This window comes from Talpa occidentalis, unplaced genomic scaffold (assembly GCF_014898055.3).
Source record: "Talpa occidentalis isolate TD23 unplaced genomic scaffold, MPIMG_talOcc4v2.1 talOcc4.2, whole genome shotgun sequence".
Lineage (NCBI taxonomy): Eukaryota > Metazoa > Chordata > Mammalia > Eulipotyphla > Talpidae > Talpa > Talpa occidentalis.
In genome coordinates, this window is record NW_023602073.1 from 793,246 (window position 1) to 809,082 (window position 15,837).

The following is a 15,837-nucleotide window of genomic DNA, read 5'->3' on the forward strand; positions in this document are numbered from 1 at the left end:
CGGCGGTCCGGCTGCTTTGCTGGGTCTGGAGTTCCGTCTGGGCCAGAACCATGCGGCCCATCCCCGGGGGGCCCTGGTGTCTGCAGCCCTGGGGCTCCCTGGCGTCCCAGCCCGGGCCGCGGAGGGAGGCGAGGCCGGGGCTGGGCTGACAGCTCCGAGCAGCGTGGTGGAGCCAGGGTCAAAGGTCACCGCCGGTGGCAGCAGCATCTTCTGGCCGGGCCAGTCTCGGCGCCGCTGGTCAGTGGGATCCTCTGCGGTTCGGTTCGGTAAGAGGCGCGTCCTCCTCGGGACTTGGGGTGTGGGTGAGGTCTTTTCCGTGGCCCAAGTCATCCTTATTTTGGAAGCTGCCGGCGGAGGACCCGGTGGCTGTGGGCGAGGGAAAGCCCGTCGGGGGTGCGTCCGCTGCTGCCCGGAGGGAGCTGGGGCGCCCGACAGCTCGGGGCGCGGGGCCGCGGAGATGGGGGCCGGCGGGCGGGCCCCGCGGCGGGGCTGTAACAGGAGCCGCGGGGAGAAAGAGACACCGCGGCTTCCCCGCGCGGATGACACAGCAGGGACCCCGCCCCTCCTCCCCGGGGCCGGCGCTCCCGGGCCGCGCCATCCTCTCCGGGCGCGGGGCCGGATGGAATCTGTCGGAGGGGCCCCCAGGTCTGCGGGGAAGGGAGGGGCGCCGGGGGAGCGGCCCCCCAGGGCGAGGAGGGCCCGCGCTGGGGCTGGCCGGCCGGAGAGGGGCGGGGGCGCGGCGGCCGCTCCGTGCCCATCCCCACCTGGGCGCGGGGCGAGACCCCCGCCGGCCGCTCCGCGCGCCCGGCCTCCGGGCATCGCCCTGCGCGCCCCGGGGCGGCGGCCGGAGGGCAGCGGGGCCGGCCGGAGGGGAGGGGGCGCGGGGCGCGGGGGGCGGCGCCGGGGGCTCGCGCTCCGCCGCGGCGCGGCCCCTTCCCCCGGGCGCGGGCGGAGGGCGCGGGGCGCCCCGGGGCGGGGCGGGGCGGGGCGGGGCGGGGGCGCGGCGCGGGCCGGCGGCGGCGTGGGCTCGCCCGGGCCGGGCCCCGCGGGCCCCCACCCCCCGCCGCCGCCGCCGGAGGACGTCCCGGGAGCGGGGCCGGCACGTGACGCGGCGCCTCTCCGGTGAGCGGGGCGGGCCGGGCCGGGCCGGGGCCGGGGCCGGGCGCGGCGGGCCGGGGTCGAGCTCGCGCCCCTGCTCGGGCGGCGGGCGCGCCGCGGCGCCGGTGAACTTTGCACATCCAGGATCGCCATCTTGTTCCCTTCCCGGAACAAGCTCGCCTCGCGCCGGGAGCCCACCGCGCAGCATGCCCGGAGGCCACGTGCCCCGCGCGGCCGTGAGTAGCCGGGCGCCCGCGGGGGGCGGCGCGACCTCCGGCTCGGGGGGGCGGGCGCCGTCCGGGCGTCGGGCCGGGCCGGGGGCCCCGCGCGCGCCGAGCCCGCCGGGGGCCGCCCGCGCCCGCCGCGCCGCGCCGCGCCGGGCCGGGCGGGGGCCGGGGCGCCTCTCCCCGCCGCGCGCTCCGCCCTCGCCCCCTCCCGCCCTCCCTCCCCCTCGCGCGCTCCCCGCGCTCCCCGCGCTCCCCGCCCGGCCGCGCCGCAGCCCCGGCGCGCGGCCCCGGCCCGGCCCCGCGCCCCGGCCCCGCGCCCCGCGCCCCGCGCCGCGGCGCACCCCGAGCCCGGGGCCGGCGCCCGCCGCGCGGCTATTTTTAACCGGCCGCGGGCCGCGCCGCCAGGACATCTCCCGGCGCGGCGCTCCATCTTCCGCCCGCGCCGACATCCTCCCCCTGTGGGAGGGGAAACTTCTCTCCTACATACTTGCGCGTCCTCGGGCGCCGCGAGGATGACGGCGCCCGCCCGCCGCCGCCAGGTACCCGGGCCGGGCCGGGCCGGGGCGGGCGCGGCGCGGCGGGAGCATCGCGCGGGGCGCGGGTCGGGTCCTCCGGCCGCCGGCGCCGGGGGGCTCGGCCGCCCCGCGCCCCGCGGCGGGGGCCCGGGGGGCGCCGGGCCGGGCGGGGGGCGCGCGGCCGGGGCGGGCGGGCGGGCGGGGGGCGCGCGGCCGGGGCGGGCGGGCGGGCGGGGGGCGCGCCGGGGGCGCGGGGCGCGGGGCCCGGCCCGGGAGCGAGGCCGGAGCATCCGAGGCGGGGCCGCCGCCGGGCCCGCTCGCCGCGGCCGGGGCGCGCTGCAAACTTTTGTCCGCCGCCCGCTGGACCAGGGTGCGCCGGGGCCGGGCGGCCGCCGCCGGGGAGCCCGCGACCTTCAGGGGCGCCCGCGCGGGGGTCCCGGCGGCGCCCCTCCCGGGGGCGGCGCGGCGCGGCGGCGCGGGGACCCCTGACAGGCCGCGGCGCGGGGCGGGCGGCGCGATCTCCCGGCTCAGCACTTTCGCCCCCTCGCGCCGCGGGCGGGCGGGCCGGAGCCGGAGCCGGGCCGGGCCGGGCCGGACCCGGACCGCCGTCCACATTCCACTGCGAAACCTGCGCGGCTTCAGAGCGGCGCTTGGGGGGCGCCCTCCCCGGTGCCCCCGCCCTGCCGGGGCGCGGGGATCAACAGTGCGGCTTCTGCCGCCTGCGGACCCGCCGGGGTGCCCGGGCGGCCGCGCGCCCCCCGCCCCCCGGGGAGTTCAGGGGCGCCGGGGCCGAGCGCTGGGCAGGGATGCGGAAACCGGGGGCCCGGAGCAGCCGGGGGCCCCGCCGCCGGGTCTCCCCGCTGGTGGCCCGCCCCGGCGCGGGCCCTGAAGGGCGCTGGAAGGGGAAGGTGGAGGAAAGGGCACTTGGAAGGAAAGAGGGGGTTCGGGTGCGCCCCCTCCCCGGGGCCTGGAAAGCATCCTCGACGGCGGCTGCTAGCGCAGGTACCGGGGTGTAACCCGGAAGTGCAAGGCCCGAGTCTCCCCCGAGACTTCTCCTTTTTTTTTTTTTTTAAACAGCTTTTGGCTGCTTCCTTGCAGAATCCTGCAGGGCCCTGGAAGGGGTGCCCGGGCCCCCCACCCCGGGCCCTTCTGCGGGGTGCGCCCGCCACTGCCCGGGCTCTTGGGGGTTTTGGCGTCTGCTCCTCTGGGTACCGCAGTGGACCTGGCTTTGATGTGTCCGGGGCTGTGGTTCCCTGTTGAATTGAACGTTTGAATGGCTTTTTAGCAAGTTTTGAAAGTGTGAAAAAATAGCTTCCTTCCCACCCACCGTCTTTTCACAAAAAATAAAAGCGGGGAGAACCCTTTGATTCTGCTGTTTGTTTAGCCTGTGCTCTGGGTTCCTGCTCAACCTGGTTCATGAACTCGGCCTGCTCGGTCCCTCCCGAAAGGGCTGCCGGCCTGCTTGCTTCTCAGGGTGCCGGGCCTTTCCAGAGGGCCTGCGGGGTGTGCGATGCTCTGAGGTGCTCTGAGGTGCGGGCCGGGGCGATCTGCTGGGGGGGCCCGGCCCCTCTGTGTTTCTCATCCGTGCGGGACTGAGCCCGGCCTGACTGCAGACCAGTGTTTGTTCTGGGATGGGGAAGATGGGTCTGACTCAGCTGGCACAGGTGCTGCCTCCGTGCCTAGCTGTTTACATCATCCAACAAGTGACCTTTTGATGGACGAGCCTTGTCTGTGCCATTTCTCCAGGCCCAGCCAACGCGGGTACCGCAGGCTGAGGCAGGAGTGGCCGCCTCGCTGGCCGGTCCCGAGACCGTCACTGGCTGTGGGTGTCACGTGGTCGGTGCTCCCGGCTGCCACTTTCCTCATCACTTTTGATCCACTTCCTGGGGCCGGTTTGGAAATCCTCCCCCTATCTTATATCACTTATCAACGCCATTTATTACCTGCAGCAAAGGGCATTTCCTGGTTGCGGGACTTTTAGGAAGTCGACTCCGAGGGTTTTCTTGGCCTGATGAGCCTTCATTTAACTCCCACAGAAGTCGGTTCTCACAGGAGTGAATCCTTTTGATGTTTGTGGTCATTATCCCTCTGGAAAGTAGGAGGTGCTTCAAAGGTCATAGGAGAAGGGTTGCTAAGCAGCTCGACAGAAAGATGCTAAAATTAACCAAAGCCCGTGGCAAAGGGAGTTCTTCCTGTTTTACGTGATTTACTGGATTTCATTGATTCGAGTCCTCCGTGTCCTCTGACCTAGGAAGGTGGGATGTTAGATCCTGCAGTTCTTGTTATCGCGCCGAGGCGATCCCTCCCTCTTTCCTAAGTGTCTCTGAATCGAAGCTCAGGCTCTGGGCGTCCCCTGCGTGTCCAGGTACACCCCGCCTCCCCGCACGCGTGTGGGGACCTCACCACACATTTATTCATAGCTGCTGTTTGCTTTGTTTTGGAAAATCCACCCACTCCTGAAAGCCAGGTCTGACTTCTGGCTCCGGGAGCCACATTTGCATTCAAACGCCCAGCCTGCCACAGGCACCACCGGGGAAGGAGCTGGAGCTGATAGCACACAATGGCCTCTCCCCACCCTGCCCTCCCAGCCCGGCTTGGATGCGGCTTCCTCCTAGCCAAGCCTCCCTCCGGGCCCAGCCAGCCCGTTCGCGGTGCTCTGAAAAAGTAGCACAGCAGCCCTGTGGCCTCTTTGGAAGGCCCGGCAGAGGCCGGGATGGGGGTGCGGGCTGCGGCGCGTGGAGAGGCCTGGGTCCTCCCTGGGGCTGGTCACCATCCTCTCTCGGGCTTGAAAGACCAGCCCACGAGAAGTCAACCGTTTCCCTGCCTCAAGGTTCCTGGTGCATGTCTGACCTACTGAACAGCCGCGTTGAGTAACGTGCGTAGATCCAAGTGTAATTAAGAAATTGGATGTTGGTGGGTGGGGGAGGGTGAAGGAGCTGGCTCTCTCGCTCTTTCTCTCTCTGACTCAGAAAGTATTTGGGGGTAGAAACAGCCAGGGGTCCCCATGTGAGTCTGTGCCCCAGGACCCCCCATCACCCCGGGAAAGATGCACCACCTAGATCTGACGCTCAGCCGCCCGGGCTCGGCCGCCCTTTCACTTCCAGGGAGGTGGAGGAATGAGGAAGATGGGCGGTGAGGATGCAGCCCGCGGGCACTGCCCTGGCGGCCCCGGCCGAGTCTCTGGCCGCCTTCTCGAGTGGTGGGGCCGGCCGTGGGGTGGGCTGGCGGGGCGAGGGCGCAGGGCCAGGGCCCTCGGCGCCCTGGTCCTCTGGGCACAGGTGAGCCGTGTGCCCGTGGTGGAGGTGCTGGCAGTGACAGGGTGCACCAGCCAGCGCGGTGGGAGAGGGTGGAGATTGTTTGTCCCCAGTGATTCAAGCAAGTAGCGCTCAGAGAATTCGAAAGCCTGTGCAGAGCTCCTGGGGAGCTCCTAGGAGGGCCCGGCCTGGCAGACCCCCACGGCCACTGCCCTGATGGGGGAAGGGAGGGGAGCCATGCTTACCCCCACCTCCTCCTCTGTCAGCTGCCAGACAGAGCAAAGTCTCCCTGTGGGGAATGAGATAAAGCCTGTTTGTTTTTCCCCTGGCTGGCCGGGAGCTCATCTCTCCCCCACTCCTGAGACGGGTAGAATCTGGAGCAAAGGAGAGCTTTGAAATGTTCATTTTCCTTCGGCAGTCCCTGGGACAAAGTTAGCTCCCCCCAGCCTTTGTGAAGGCCCCTGGGCGCGGGCGGGTCTGGGCACCCAGGTCTCAGCTGCCCCGGTGGCTGGAATAAAGCCAGCCTGGCACCCCAACATCCTGGCTCTGCCTGGCTCCCCCCAACGCCTGCCTTCTCGAGTCGGCTTAGCCGGGGCTGGACGCAGTAGCTGTGGGGCGTGTGGCCGGGCCGGCTCCGCTGGGTGATGCTGAGGTTGCCGGGAGACCCGCTCGCCTCCAGCGGCCTTCTGGGGATGAGTGCGAGGCCCAGCTCGCCGGTGGGGCGTCTGCCCCGGGTGGCGGCTGGGACAAAACAGATGTTCCAGAAAGACGCCCTCTATATATGGAAGAAAGGCTGTGTCGGGCGCAGGAAGCCCTGCGGGCACCGCTCTGGATTTCCTCCCACAGCTGTACAGCCCGCTTCAGGCCCCACTTGCCAAGGAGCTCAGCTTCACGTTGGGAATGCCCCCACCGCCCCGCCACCCTGTTTTTGGCTTTGAAAGGTGGGAGACCAGCAGCACTAGCAGTTGTTCTGGCTGAGCTCACTTGGGATGGAGCTGGGGGGGCCGTCCTGCTCCCACACACCCGCAGGCCTGTCCGCAGAGGTTTGATGGTCCTGTGGGGGAGGGGCGGCTGGGCCTCAGCCCCCAGCCCTAGAGGAGCCTGTGCAGACCCTAGAGCTGAAGCAGGAGGGGCCTGTGTCCCTGGGGGCTCCTGGCCTTGCCTGGGGTGCTTTTGGGGATTTGCAAGCCCATCCAGCAAGCCAGGACCCCGGGTTGGCCAGTGTGAAGTTTCACACACCTTGGGGGTGGGGGTGGGGAAGCGTTAAGTGGCAGCCACTGTCTTTGAAATGCCGGTGAGAAGTGCATCTTCTAGAACCCTCTGCTTCTCGAGGGGCTGTGGGCACAGGAAGCTGTCCCTGTGGACGGCGTGGCCTGTGAGCGCAGTGCTGGTCTGGGTGGCCCTGGTGTCCGGGTGGGAGTGTCAGCACCTGCCCGTAGCCCTGACCACCTACTCCCCCCGCCCCACCACCACCACCTTTGGTTTCCTCAAGTTTTGGCCAAATCCCTACATCAGCCTCGGCCTTCCGGGGCCTGTGCCTGTACCTGCCCCTGCCAGGGCCAGATTTCTGCGGGGCCGGGAGGGACAGAGGGGAGCACAGGGCGTTGTCACGCCTGGGGGACTCCTGGACCTAGGACACCGGAGAGCCGGTTGATTTAAATAAAGAGGGCGGACGCCTGGAGCGGACGCGTGAACAGGACAGGGACAGGAGTGGCTGCCTGACCCTTGTCCCCGCCCCACCGGCGGCCCAGAGGAAGGCAGGGAGAGGGGCAGGAACTCCAGAAGAGGAAGTCGGAGGCGGCGGTGACCATCCCGGCCCGGGAGCCGCGTGGTGGTGTTACAGGGCTGGGGGGGGTGGACTACCCTGGTACAGTAGTGCCCGGCCCACCTGGGACGCACGAGGCTGTGGCTCACCTGTACCCAGCGGCTCCCTGCGCCCGCCCACGGGGGCTTCTCACCGGGACCTCCCCCCAGCCCCCAGTCCCCTGCAGCTTCCGCAGAGAAAGCTTCTTAAAACAAGAAGCCGGCTCACCACCCATCCAGCCTTCCCGGCCAGGAGGTGCCTTGGGTCCTTCTCTGCTGTCTCAGCACTGTGTCCGGCGGGCCCCAGGCCCTCCCCCGCCTCTGCGGCCTGGCCCATGCCCCGGAGCCCAGGTCAGCTCCTCTCCTGCCACCAGGCCTCCCTGCTGCTTCGGCCTCCACCCTGCGGTCTGCCTGGGGTCCCTGCTGTCTGCAGGAAACACCCCCAGCTCCCCCACTTGACCCGGCAGGCCCTCCAGGGCAGCCTCACTGCCCTCCCTGCTTAGCACCCCACCCCCACTCCCCTAGCCTCGCTCTGATGCCAACTCGCTGATGCCGATTCCCCCCGCCTGCCCATCCCCATCCGTGTGGTCCTCCTGGCACCTTGCAGGGAGCACTTGGTCCTCCCTCCAGAACGGTGGGGAGCCCCTGGCCTATGCTCGTGAAGTCCCTGTCCGGGTGCCCCTCCCACCTGGAGCAGAGGGCCCAGCTCCCTTCTGCCACTGGTGGCCCCATGGCGGCGGCCCCACATCCTGACGCAGAAGGCGAGTTTCGAAGAGGTGCCGCCTCAATGTCAGTACAGACAGAGAGAAGGAAAGAAAGCGCAGGCCCTTCGGCACACCTGCCGGCCGCGGTCGGCTGTCAGCACACACCACTGGGAAGGAACCCCAGGTAGCGAAATCTGAAAAGTTTGCTCAGCTTAATTTACTCGAAATTAAAGAGAAAAAAATCTGCCTTAATGCTTCATTGCACTAAAAGCTGTCACTCGGGGGCCCTTACTAATTACAACCACTTTCCAGGGCTCTGGGTTTGGGGTTTATGTTAAATGGGCGAGGTGGGCCCTCAGATCAAAGGCCGCGGCCGTTCCGGTGCCAATGTGTGGGCCCATTTTCTCTGCTTAGTTAGACTTGTGTTTCATTAGCGGAGTGAGCTAATTGGAGGGCTGCTCTGTGTACGCTTTAACTTTTCTTTCTTCCCGTTACCCCTTGGATTTCAAACAAAATGCCCATCCAGAAGAGCTGCAGGGCCAGCCCCTTGGGGTGTGAGGCGTCTCCTTACGGGGCATGTCCCGAAAAGGGTCGTTCTCGCTAGTTAGGGGGGCTTCCTCCGGACTGGCCCGTCTTAAAATCATCTCAAGAGCTTTTTTCTTTAATTTGGCTGCTTGTAAAAGAAGTCCACACACCTGATAGGGCTGGAGGCCGGGAAGAGGGTGGGGCGGTGTGTGTTCAGAGCCAGGGAGTGGGTCTTTAACTGCGTGGTTCCATGTCCTCCTTCCTGCCGGCGACGTCCCGCGCGGCTTAGAATCAGCGCCGGCCTTGTCCCGCGGACGCTCACCTCCTAGGGCTCAGACCTGCCGTGTGTGTTCGCTCACAGCATTCCCACTTGGTTTTCCTTCTAAGGAGGGATGTTGTGTGTTCCTCTCTGATGGGGAACCCACATTTTTTTAAGAGCCATCTTCTCAGCCGCTCTAGGGCTTTTGTTTTGAGGGATAATTATGTCAGGCTGTTGTTCCGCGAACCTTTCGAACAGGTTCCCACGGGCTGGGGAGGTCAACCTGGGTTGGATGAAACGGTTGCACTTCCACTGTGAAACCAAGGGTGGTGGAAAGGGGCTTGTCTCGGAATTTAATTTGTGTTTTGATCATGAAAACGAGGTTTCTGAAAACTGTCCCCCCGTTCAAACTCCTTTCCCTAACGTATGTCGAGTCAGGTCAGTATCACATTCCATCTTCTCCTGGCCACGAGGCAGATTTCCGCCCTGTAGCTTGCCGGTCTTAAATGGTACTTTTATTTTTTTTAGCATTTACAGATAAGTATTGATTTTTCCTTATTCAGTGGGTGGTGGGTAGTCGCTGTGATGGGTGCAGGCCTGAGTGAGTGAGAGCAAGTCTCAGTTTCCAAGAACTTGTAGCGGGGACGTGCTGTGCAGGTCTTCCCCACTTTATGAAACTTTCCATTAGCCACTCTCCACTGTAAGAAAGACCCCACGAGTCCCTAACTGGAGGACATCCGGAGGGGATATCTTTTCTGGAAAAAGCCAAACATTGATCAATTTTGTTTCCACGCAGCTGCCCGAGGGCCCCCCGAGAGCGAGGGGGCCCTGAGTCCTCCAGCCTGGACTCTGGCTGGGTGCCAGCCCATCACGCCCGCCTTACTGGGTGGTGGTGTGAGGTGTCTGTTTCTGTTTTCTGGGTGGTTTAGTGGGTTATTTTGGGTTCTGGGACGCTCAGTAACGTTTCCATATAACACATGGTCGCTGCGTTTCTGCTTCCGGAAGGTTTCTTAGGAGCCTCTATCTTCTGATACTGGGCAAACCAGTAGGACAAGAACATGTGAAGTTTGGCCTCTGTGTCTGGGGAGCAGAGGATGCCGGGAGGCAGGTCAAGGAGGGCATTCCAGGGAGGTGCCTTTGAGCTGATAGGGGAGGATGTGGCATGAAGGGAGGTGTTGGAGGGCAGACAGCTCGTTCAGAGGCCCTGGGGTCGGGGTCCCGCCAGAGTGAGGGGGCCCAGTGTGTGCAGGAGGAGAGACAGAGGTGGGGACGGGCTGGGTCAGGTCGGTCTGTGAGAACACCTGCTCACAGGTACTTGGAATCTTTCCTGGGAGCTCTGGAGAGCCAGGACGGGTGTTAGGACGAGGAAGTCCTGATGGATTCTCCATCTGTAAAGATTCCTCCTGCCCAGAGAACAGAATACACCACGGAGGGAGGCAGCTGCTCACTAACTTTTCCAGATGGGCGAGAAGGCTGGTTTTTCACAACTCTGACGACCAGGGGTGACCCATGTGATGGCGAGAGCGAGGGGCCCACAGGGAGATTTAAGGCCAGGGAACCCGGGGGGCACAGTGGGGTCTGGTGTCTGTAGGGTGGTGGCGGTGCTTGCCCTGAGATTACGGTTGGGACAGGGCAAGGGTTGTGAGCACGGGCCCTCCTCGTAGCTGCATGTCACATGTTCCAGCATTTTCCGTACTGGCACTGTGTTTGCTTTGCTTAAAAATTCTACTTCAGCGTGGACAAGCACCTCCATTAAAGTGAGAGGGAGGTTTGGTCTCCCCTCCTGCCTCTCCTGCTCTTTCTTTCCATTTCACTTCCCCGGGCGGAAGAAGCATGGCAGAGCCTCTGCGGCTGGCCTGAGCTGCTGGCTGATGGTCAGAAGCGACACAGGACCAGATCCTCGAGGCTTTGTAGCTCTACCTGTGGCCGGCTGCCTTACCTGTTTGACTAGAGCTCAGGCCTCCGAGGAGAGCCCCTGGGCACCCCAGGTTCCGGGTCTCCTATCCCAGAGTCAGAACCCCTTCCCCACCTGGTGTCCACTCTTGCTGGCCGGCATGGCCGCTTGTGTCCCCCGGTGCTTGAGGGTCTCAGGACCTTGCCACCACCCCGTGGGAGCAGACCCTGCGCCGTTCCCCATCCTCCTGGGGAAGGGGACACTCTGGCCACCTCGCCCGCCTGCGAGTTTCTGTTCATGGAAATGTCCTGGCCAGGGGCTGTCTGCCGGGCCTGGTTTTGAAATTCTTGACCTTGAGGTCCCAGACAGGCAGCATCGTCTGAGCTCACAGCAGCCGGAGTGGGGAGCGGGACCTGGAGCGGGTCTGGGCCCCCCGGGGGCCTTGAAGACCCCACGGTGTGGACAGGACGTCTGTTGCTCACTGCAGGGAAGGAGGACCAGGATGGCCGCGGGGACCCTACACACTCTGGGATGACGTCTCCTTCCTTGTCTGTGTGTTTGTTTGTGTCTGCCCAAAGGGCTGGTGGTGTTGCGTTCCCGAGACTTCGGGGTCCTGGGGTGTCGTCTGTGGGACCCCTGCGGTTGCAGCGATGCAGGAAAAGTGGGGTGTGTTTTATGTCCAGCTCCTAAGGATTTTCATGAGACAAGTGACTGCAGAAGCATTTGGGGGTTTCCGGGTGCCCACGTGCTCTCTGTGGGCCAGGCCTCGGGCTCCCAGAGGTGGTATGGGCTTCAGCCATATCCCCCGGGTTGTTGGGGGCGACCGGCCCCAGCCAGGTCCTTCTGCAGAGGGCGGTGCATCCTGTTATCTCCTCAGTCGGCGGAATTTGGAAGGACTCCCTCGCCGGCTTATCTGGGGGGCCTCCCGTGGTGGGGGGGCTGTCATGCGTCCCTGCAGAAGCCCAGCGGGCTCTGCGGCTGCCCCCCTAACGGACATGTGTGCGCCAGGCGCGTCTCGTCCCCGCCACCTTTGGCCGGGCCTTCTTGTGTTTGCGCCCAGCCAGATAAAGCCGGGCCCGTGGTTTCGGTTTCTCCTGCCCTTGTAGACACGGGGGTTCCGAGTCTCAAGAACCCGCTGCACTCCCGTCTCTCCATCAGACACCCCGACTAGTGTGTGGAAAACGGCCCCAGTGTGAGGGCAGCAGTGCTGGGCCTCCCCACGGCGCACCGTCAGCCCTGGGCATCCGCGAGCAAGCCGAGGCGAGGGCCAGCCGGCCAGTGGGAAGCAGGGCTGCCCAGATAGGCACGCCATGGCCACCAAGGGCCTGGCAGCCAGTGGCCGTCACTCGTGAGGCGCTGGCCGGGACCCGGGGTTGGCAGGAGGGAGAGGCCAGGGGTGCGAGGTCTGGGGCAGCCAGAGGAATGTGGAGGCCTAGACTGGGGGAGACCCAAGGAGAGGCAGGCCCGGACAACCTCCAGTCCCCGGCCAGGACAGCTTCTCCGAGGCTCCCTGTCAGAAGGGTCCAGTGGTGGGAGAGGCCCAGGCGCGGGCTCCTGAGAGCGTGCGTGTGCGTGTGCGCGTGTGCGCGTGTCTGGTGTGGAGCAGGCGAGGGTAGCGGGCGCCCGTCGTTAGAGTGTCCTGGGCTGCCCTTGCTCCCTCAGTGCTTGACTTTGCTCAAGGTCAGGAGAGCAGGCGGCCACCTTGGGAGCCAGGAGCTTGCGGCCCCCCGGCCTGGGGGATTGGGTGTTGCTCAGGTTTCTGTGGGGCCAGTGCCTTGAAAACAGGCCCCGGGTCTTAATCAGCTGTATTCTACGTAACGTGTTTAAAACCCTCATGTGTAACAGTTACTGCACCCACTTAACATACACAAGCTGTGCTGGGGGCCGGGACGGGTACCCCACGGGCCGTCGGTCCATCCTGAGACCGACCTCCCTTCACGCGGTGCACCTTCTGGGCAGACAGCCTGGAGGAGGCGCGGGAGGCCGGGACGGCGCCCCAGGACACATCTCCTCGGTGTTTTGGGCTGGGGGTCACGTCTTGTGTGCCCCTCTTCCCGGGTACCCAATGCCTTGCTCTGCTCCGCCCCCGCAGCTGGCGGTGGGCATGTTCGGATGCCAGTCCCAGCTGGGGGCTCTGCCTGGGCGCTGCGCCCCAGCCCGGGGCCTCTGGCTCCCACCCACCCCTGCGCCCCTTGTGCCTAGGGCCCCCACCCCGGGAGTGCTCCCGCCCCAGGCGGGGTGCTCTGTGCCTGCACCAGCAGCTGAGGTGCCCTCGGGCCCCACAGGTGCGCACAGAACCCGGCGTGGGGGCAGGCTCCATAGAGTCGCTTCTCAGGAAATTTTTCAGCCCAGAGCGTGTGGCCTCGGAAGCCGCGAGGGACGGCTTTCCCCGAGTGAAGGCGGCTGAGTGGCGCCCGCCTGGCCCACCTCGACCGGCTCCCTCGTTGGTGCTGATAGCTGCTTGGGGACCACAGTCAGCTCAGGGACAGACTCGCTTCCTTTGCCCCGAGAATATGAGGGCGAGGGGGTGGGGGCCGTTTATTCGTCCCGTCCCCAGCCTGCCCCCGGGCATGGCTGTGACCTGGAGAGAAAGCGGGTACCGTGAGGTCCCGTGGGGCGGGCCCCTGAGGAGGCTGCAGATGGAGCCCACGCAGCCCTGCCCAGATGTCCCCTCACAGAGGACCCCAGCAAGGAAAGGGGCAGCAGGCCCCCAAGGCAATCACCCGTGAGACACCCTTGCCTTCGCACGCTGTCCTTGGGAGGACGCACCAATGGCTCTAGCCACGTAGCAGCCCTGGTGGACAGAACAGGATGCCTGGGGGCTGGTCATTTCTTGCCGAGAACTGCGGGAGCGACCGTTCTGCTGCTGTCGCACCCCTGAGCTGCGGCCTCCAAGTCCTCTGGTGGCGGTGGGATCACACAGGACGGGGTGCTGTAAGATGTCGAGGGGGTTTGGGGGACCCGGAGGGGCAGCAGAGATGTCCCTTTGACCCGTGTGCCCAGCGGGGCTACTGGTGGGGGGCAGCGGTGCTCAGCTGGGGCTGGGCTGGGGGTGGGCGTCCTGGTGTGGAGGCAGGACCCTGAGCCTAGTGCCCCTACAGGTCTGCAGCAGCCTCAGAGGGCCTGATGCCCTAAGGGGTGTCCTGTCCTACAAATCCCTCCCACCGTCCCTGGAGCCTAAACCTTGCCCCTCCTAGCTTTACCCCTGCTTCCTCTCTTAACGGAGTGGGTGATTTTAAGCAGCCTCCTTTGAACGCCTCCAGATTCCGGGCGGCCTCCTGCCTCCCGGACCCTGGCCCTGGGGCTTGGCTGGCGTGGTGGTCTTGCTGGGGAGGTTACCTGAGACCGGGATCTGCTGTGTGGGCTGAGGGCCCTGTGGGGAGCGGGTGGGTGCAGGGCTGTGCTTGGAGGCTTGCTTCTGGAATGGGAGTGCTGGGCTTTGGAGCAGCAGAGGGACAGCTGGCAGGGCGCTGAGGCTGCAGAAGGGAGCGAGGCACCCAGGGCAGCCGGGCAGCTGGTCCAGGGGCAGGATGGGCACCCGCAGGAGGCTCCTTCCCGCCGGGCGGCTGAGTCACGCACCCCCTCTGGCTGATTTCCTGGTGACCCTGTGCTGTGGCTGGCCACAGGAGACCGGTTCTGGGTGGGCCCTGACATTGCAGGTGGGGTTCAGCACCCCTGGGACTGTGATCTCTATTTCAGGCCCTCGGCGACGTGCTGTGCTGGGGACTGGGTGGGTGCGGAAACTGGACGCCGCGGGTGGAGGTGGACTTGAGCCTCAGCTGTCTGTCTCCATGGTGATGGATGCCAGCTGTTGTCAGCCCGGGCGTGAAGGAGAGGGACTGCTTACCTGCCCTACTGGACCCCTCGGCGTGGGGAGGGGCTAAGCTTTGTGGACGCACCGTGGTGTCTTAGGCACGTGGCAGCTGATGTCTCTGTGGGGCTTTTGTTGCTTTTTATGTGTTGTTCATCATGATCCCAAACACTTCCCAGGTGCCACACACATCTTGAGCACCCAGTCAGTATTGCCTGGGCAGGTGGGTGAGTGGATAATGGATGGAAGAATGGGTGGGTGGATACGTGGTGGGTGAGTGGATGGTGGGTGGATGAGTGAGTGAGTGAGTGGGTACCTTTTTTGGGTGGAGGCACTGCACACAGCACCATCCTCTGTTCTGGAGCAGGCCCCGTGCACATGGGGTGGCCCCATCCACGCCCTGGCCCAGTGGGGTGTGCTGTACACCCTGTCTGGCACCTGGCGTGCCCACAGGAAACCTCGTGTAGCGATCGCACCCTTCTCTGCAGGCCCCTCTCAGGGCAGGGCTGGCCTCTGAGCGGCACAGCCAAGCCTCTGCCCGCGCCGGAGCCTGAAAGCAGGTTTTCCTCACCTGTGCTTGCCCCGCTGGCCACCACACCAAGCAGGTAGCAAAGTGGGAGAAGTGTGTCTGCACGCACCTGCGTGGGTGATTTGGCCGCAGGATCCTCCTGTTCTGACGTCCTAAGGCCCTGCCCACCGTCCTGCTCACCCCCGATGTGCAGGCCGGAACCTGGGGGGCAGGGCAGGCCTTCGGCCTCACCTGTGAGACTCCTCCAGGCCCCACTCTGCAGGTCCACTTTCGGGGCCCTGTCTGTCCTGGGGGTCCCTGGGAGGCTGGGGTGTGGGCACCCAGGAGGCCCCAGAGCAAATGAGGACAGTGCCCCACTGAGAGCAGCAAACATGCTTGTTTCTCAGATCACACTCCCTGGACGCAGAGGGAACCCCACAAGGGTTGAACGCGCCTTCCCGTTCACTTTAGGTCATCCCGTTGGACACCCAGCTTGTGGAACACTCAGGGAAGTGTTCCATGAACAGCCAAAGAAATGAGGGAGCGAAGCACATGGAATGGGGCAAATTTCTTGCCCCTCGTGAGTCAGACGTGGCTTAACGGTCAGACCTTCTCCCGCCTGGGGTTCTGAGCGCACGCGGTGCAGAAAGAGTTGACTGCGCTTGTGGACAGCAGGAACCCAGTTTTTATGCGTGCCTTTCATCTAGTAAAGTAGTTGATCAAAATGTCATGTGATAAATGTCCCTTGATGTGCAAGTCACATGATTGGATGTGGCACCACTTGGGGGGCTGTGTTTGTTGATGAATGTGCGATCGGTCATCTCCAAGCCAGTGAGGGTTCCCGGCGAGCGGGCAGCGCGGAGCCTGTACCCCGCCTGCGGGTCCGAGGGTCTGCGTGCCGGGCCCTGCCGCCCTCCTGGTGATTTTAATTGGGTATTTTGCTTTCATCAACCATGGGTTGCTTGGACATTTTCGAGCGATTCTCCCCAGCCTTTTAAATATCAGAATGTCTTTCTGTCGGTTTTCCTGAGCAGACACATGTTGAATGTCTTGGGGAGAGGGGTGGCTCTGACACAGAGTCTTTGAAATGACACTTGTGGAGGAGCTGGGGGTGGTGGCTGTCTCCACCCTCGGCCTGGGTGCCTGTGGGCTGGGGGACCCTGTGGCCCAGGCCGTGCTGCAGGGAGGCTGGGGTTGACTCCAGGGCCTGTGCAGGTGCATCCTCAGGGCAATCAGAGA

General features: G+C 65.2%; 1 protein-coding gene across 4 annotated transcripts in view; it reads left to right on the forward strand.

The window, feature by feature from the left end:
- The first annotated feature begins 614 nt into the window (after positions 1-614).
- The window catches only part of RREB1 (ras responsive element binding protein 1), a 70,146-nt gene continuing 54,923 nt past the window's right edge, over positions 615-15,837 (forward strand). The window contains exon 1 of one of the 4 annotated variants that reach the window (XM_054698229.1): positions 615-645. The gene's annotated coding sequence lies outside the window, so the exon portion shown is untranslated. Of the gene's footprint in view, positions 646-1,083; positions 1,123-1,214; positions 1,335-1,738; positions 1,865-15,837 lie in introns of those variants that run through there. The other 3 variants (XM_037518823.2, XM_037518822.2, XM_054698227.1) reach the window with 3 other exon arrangements.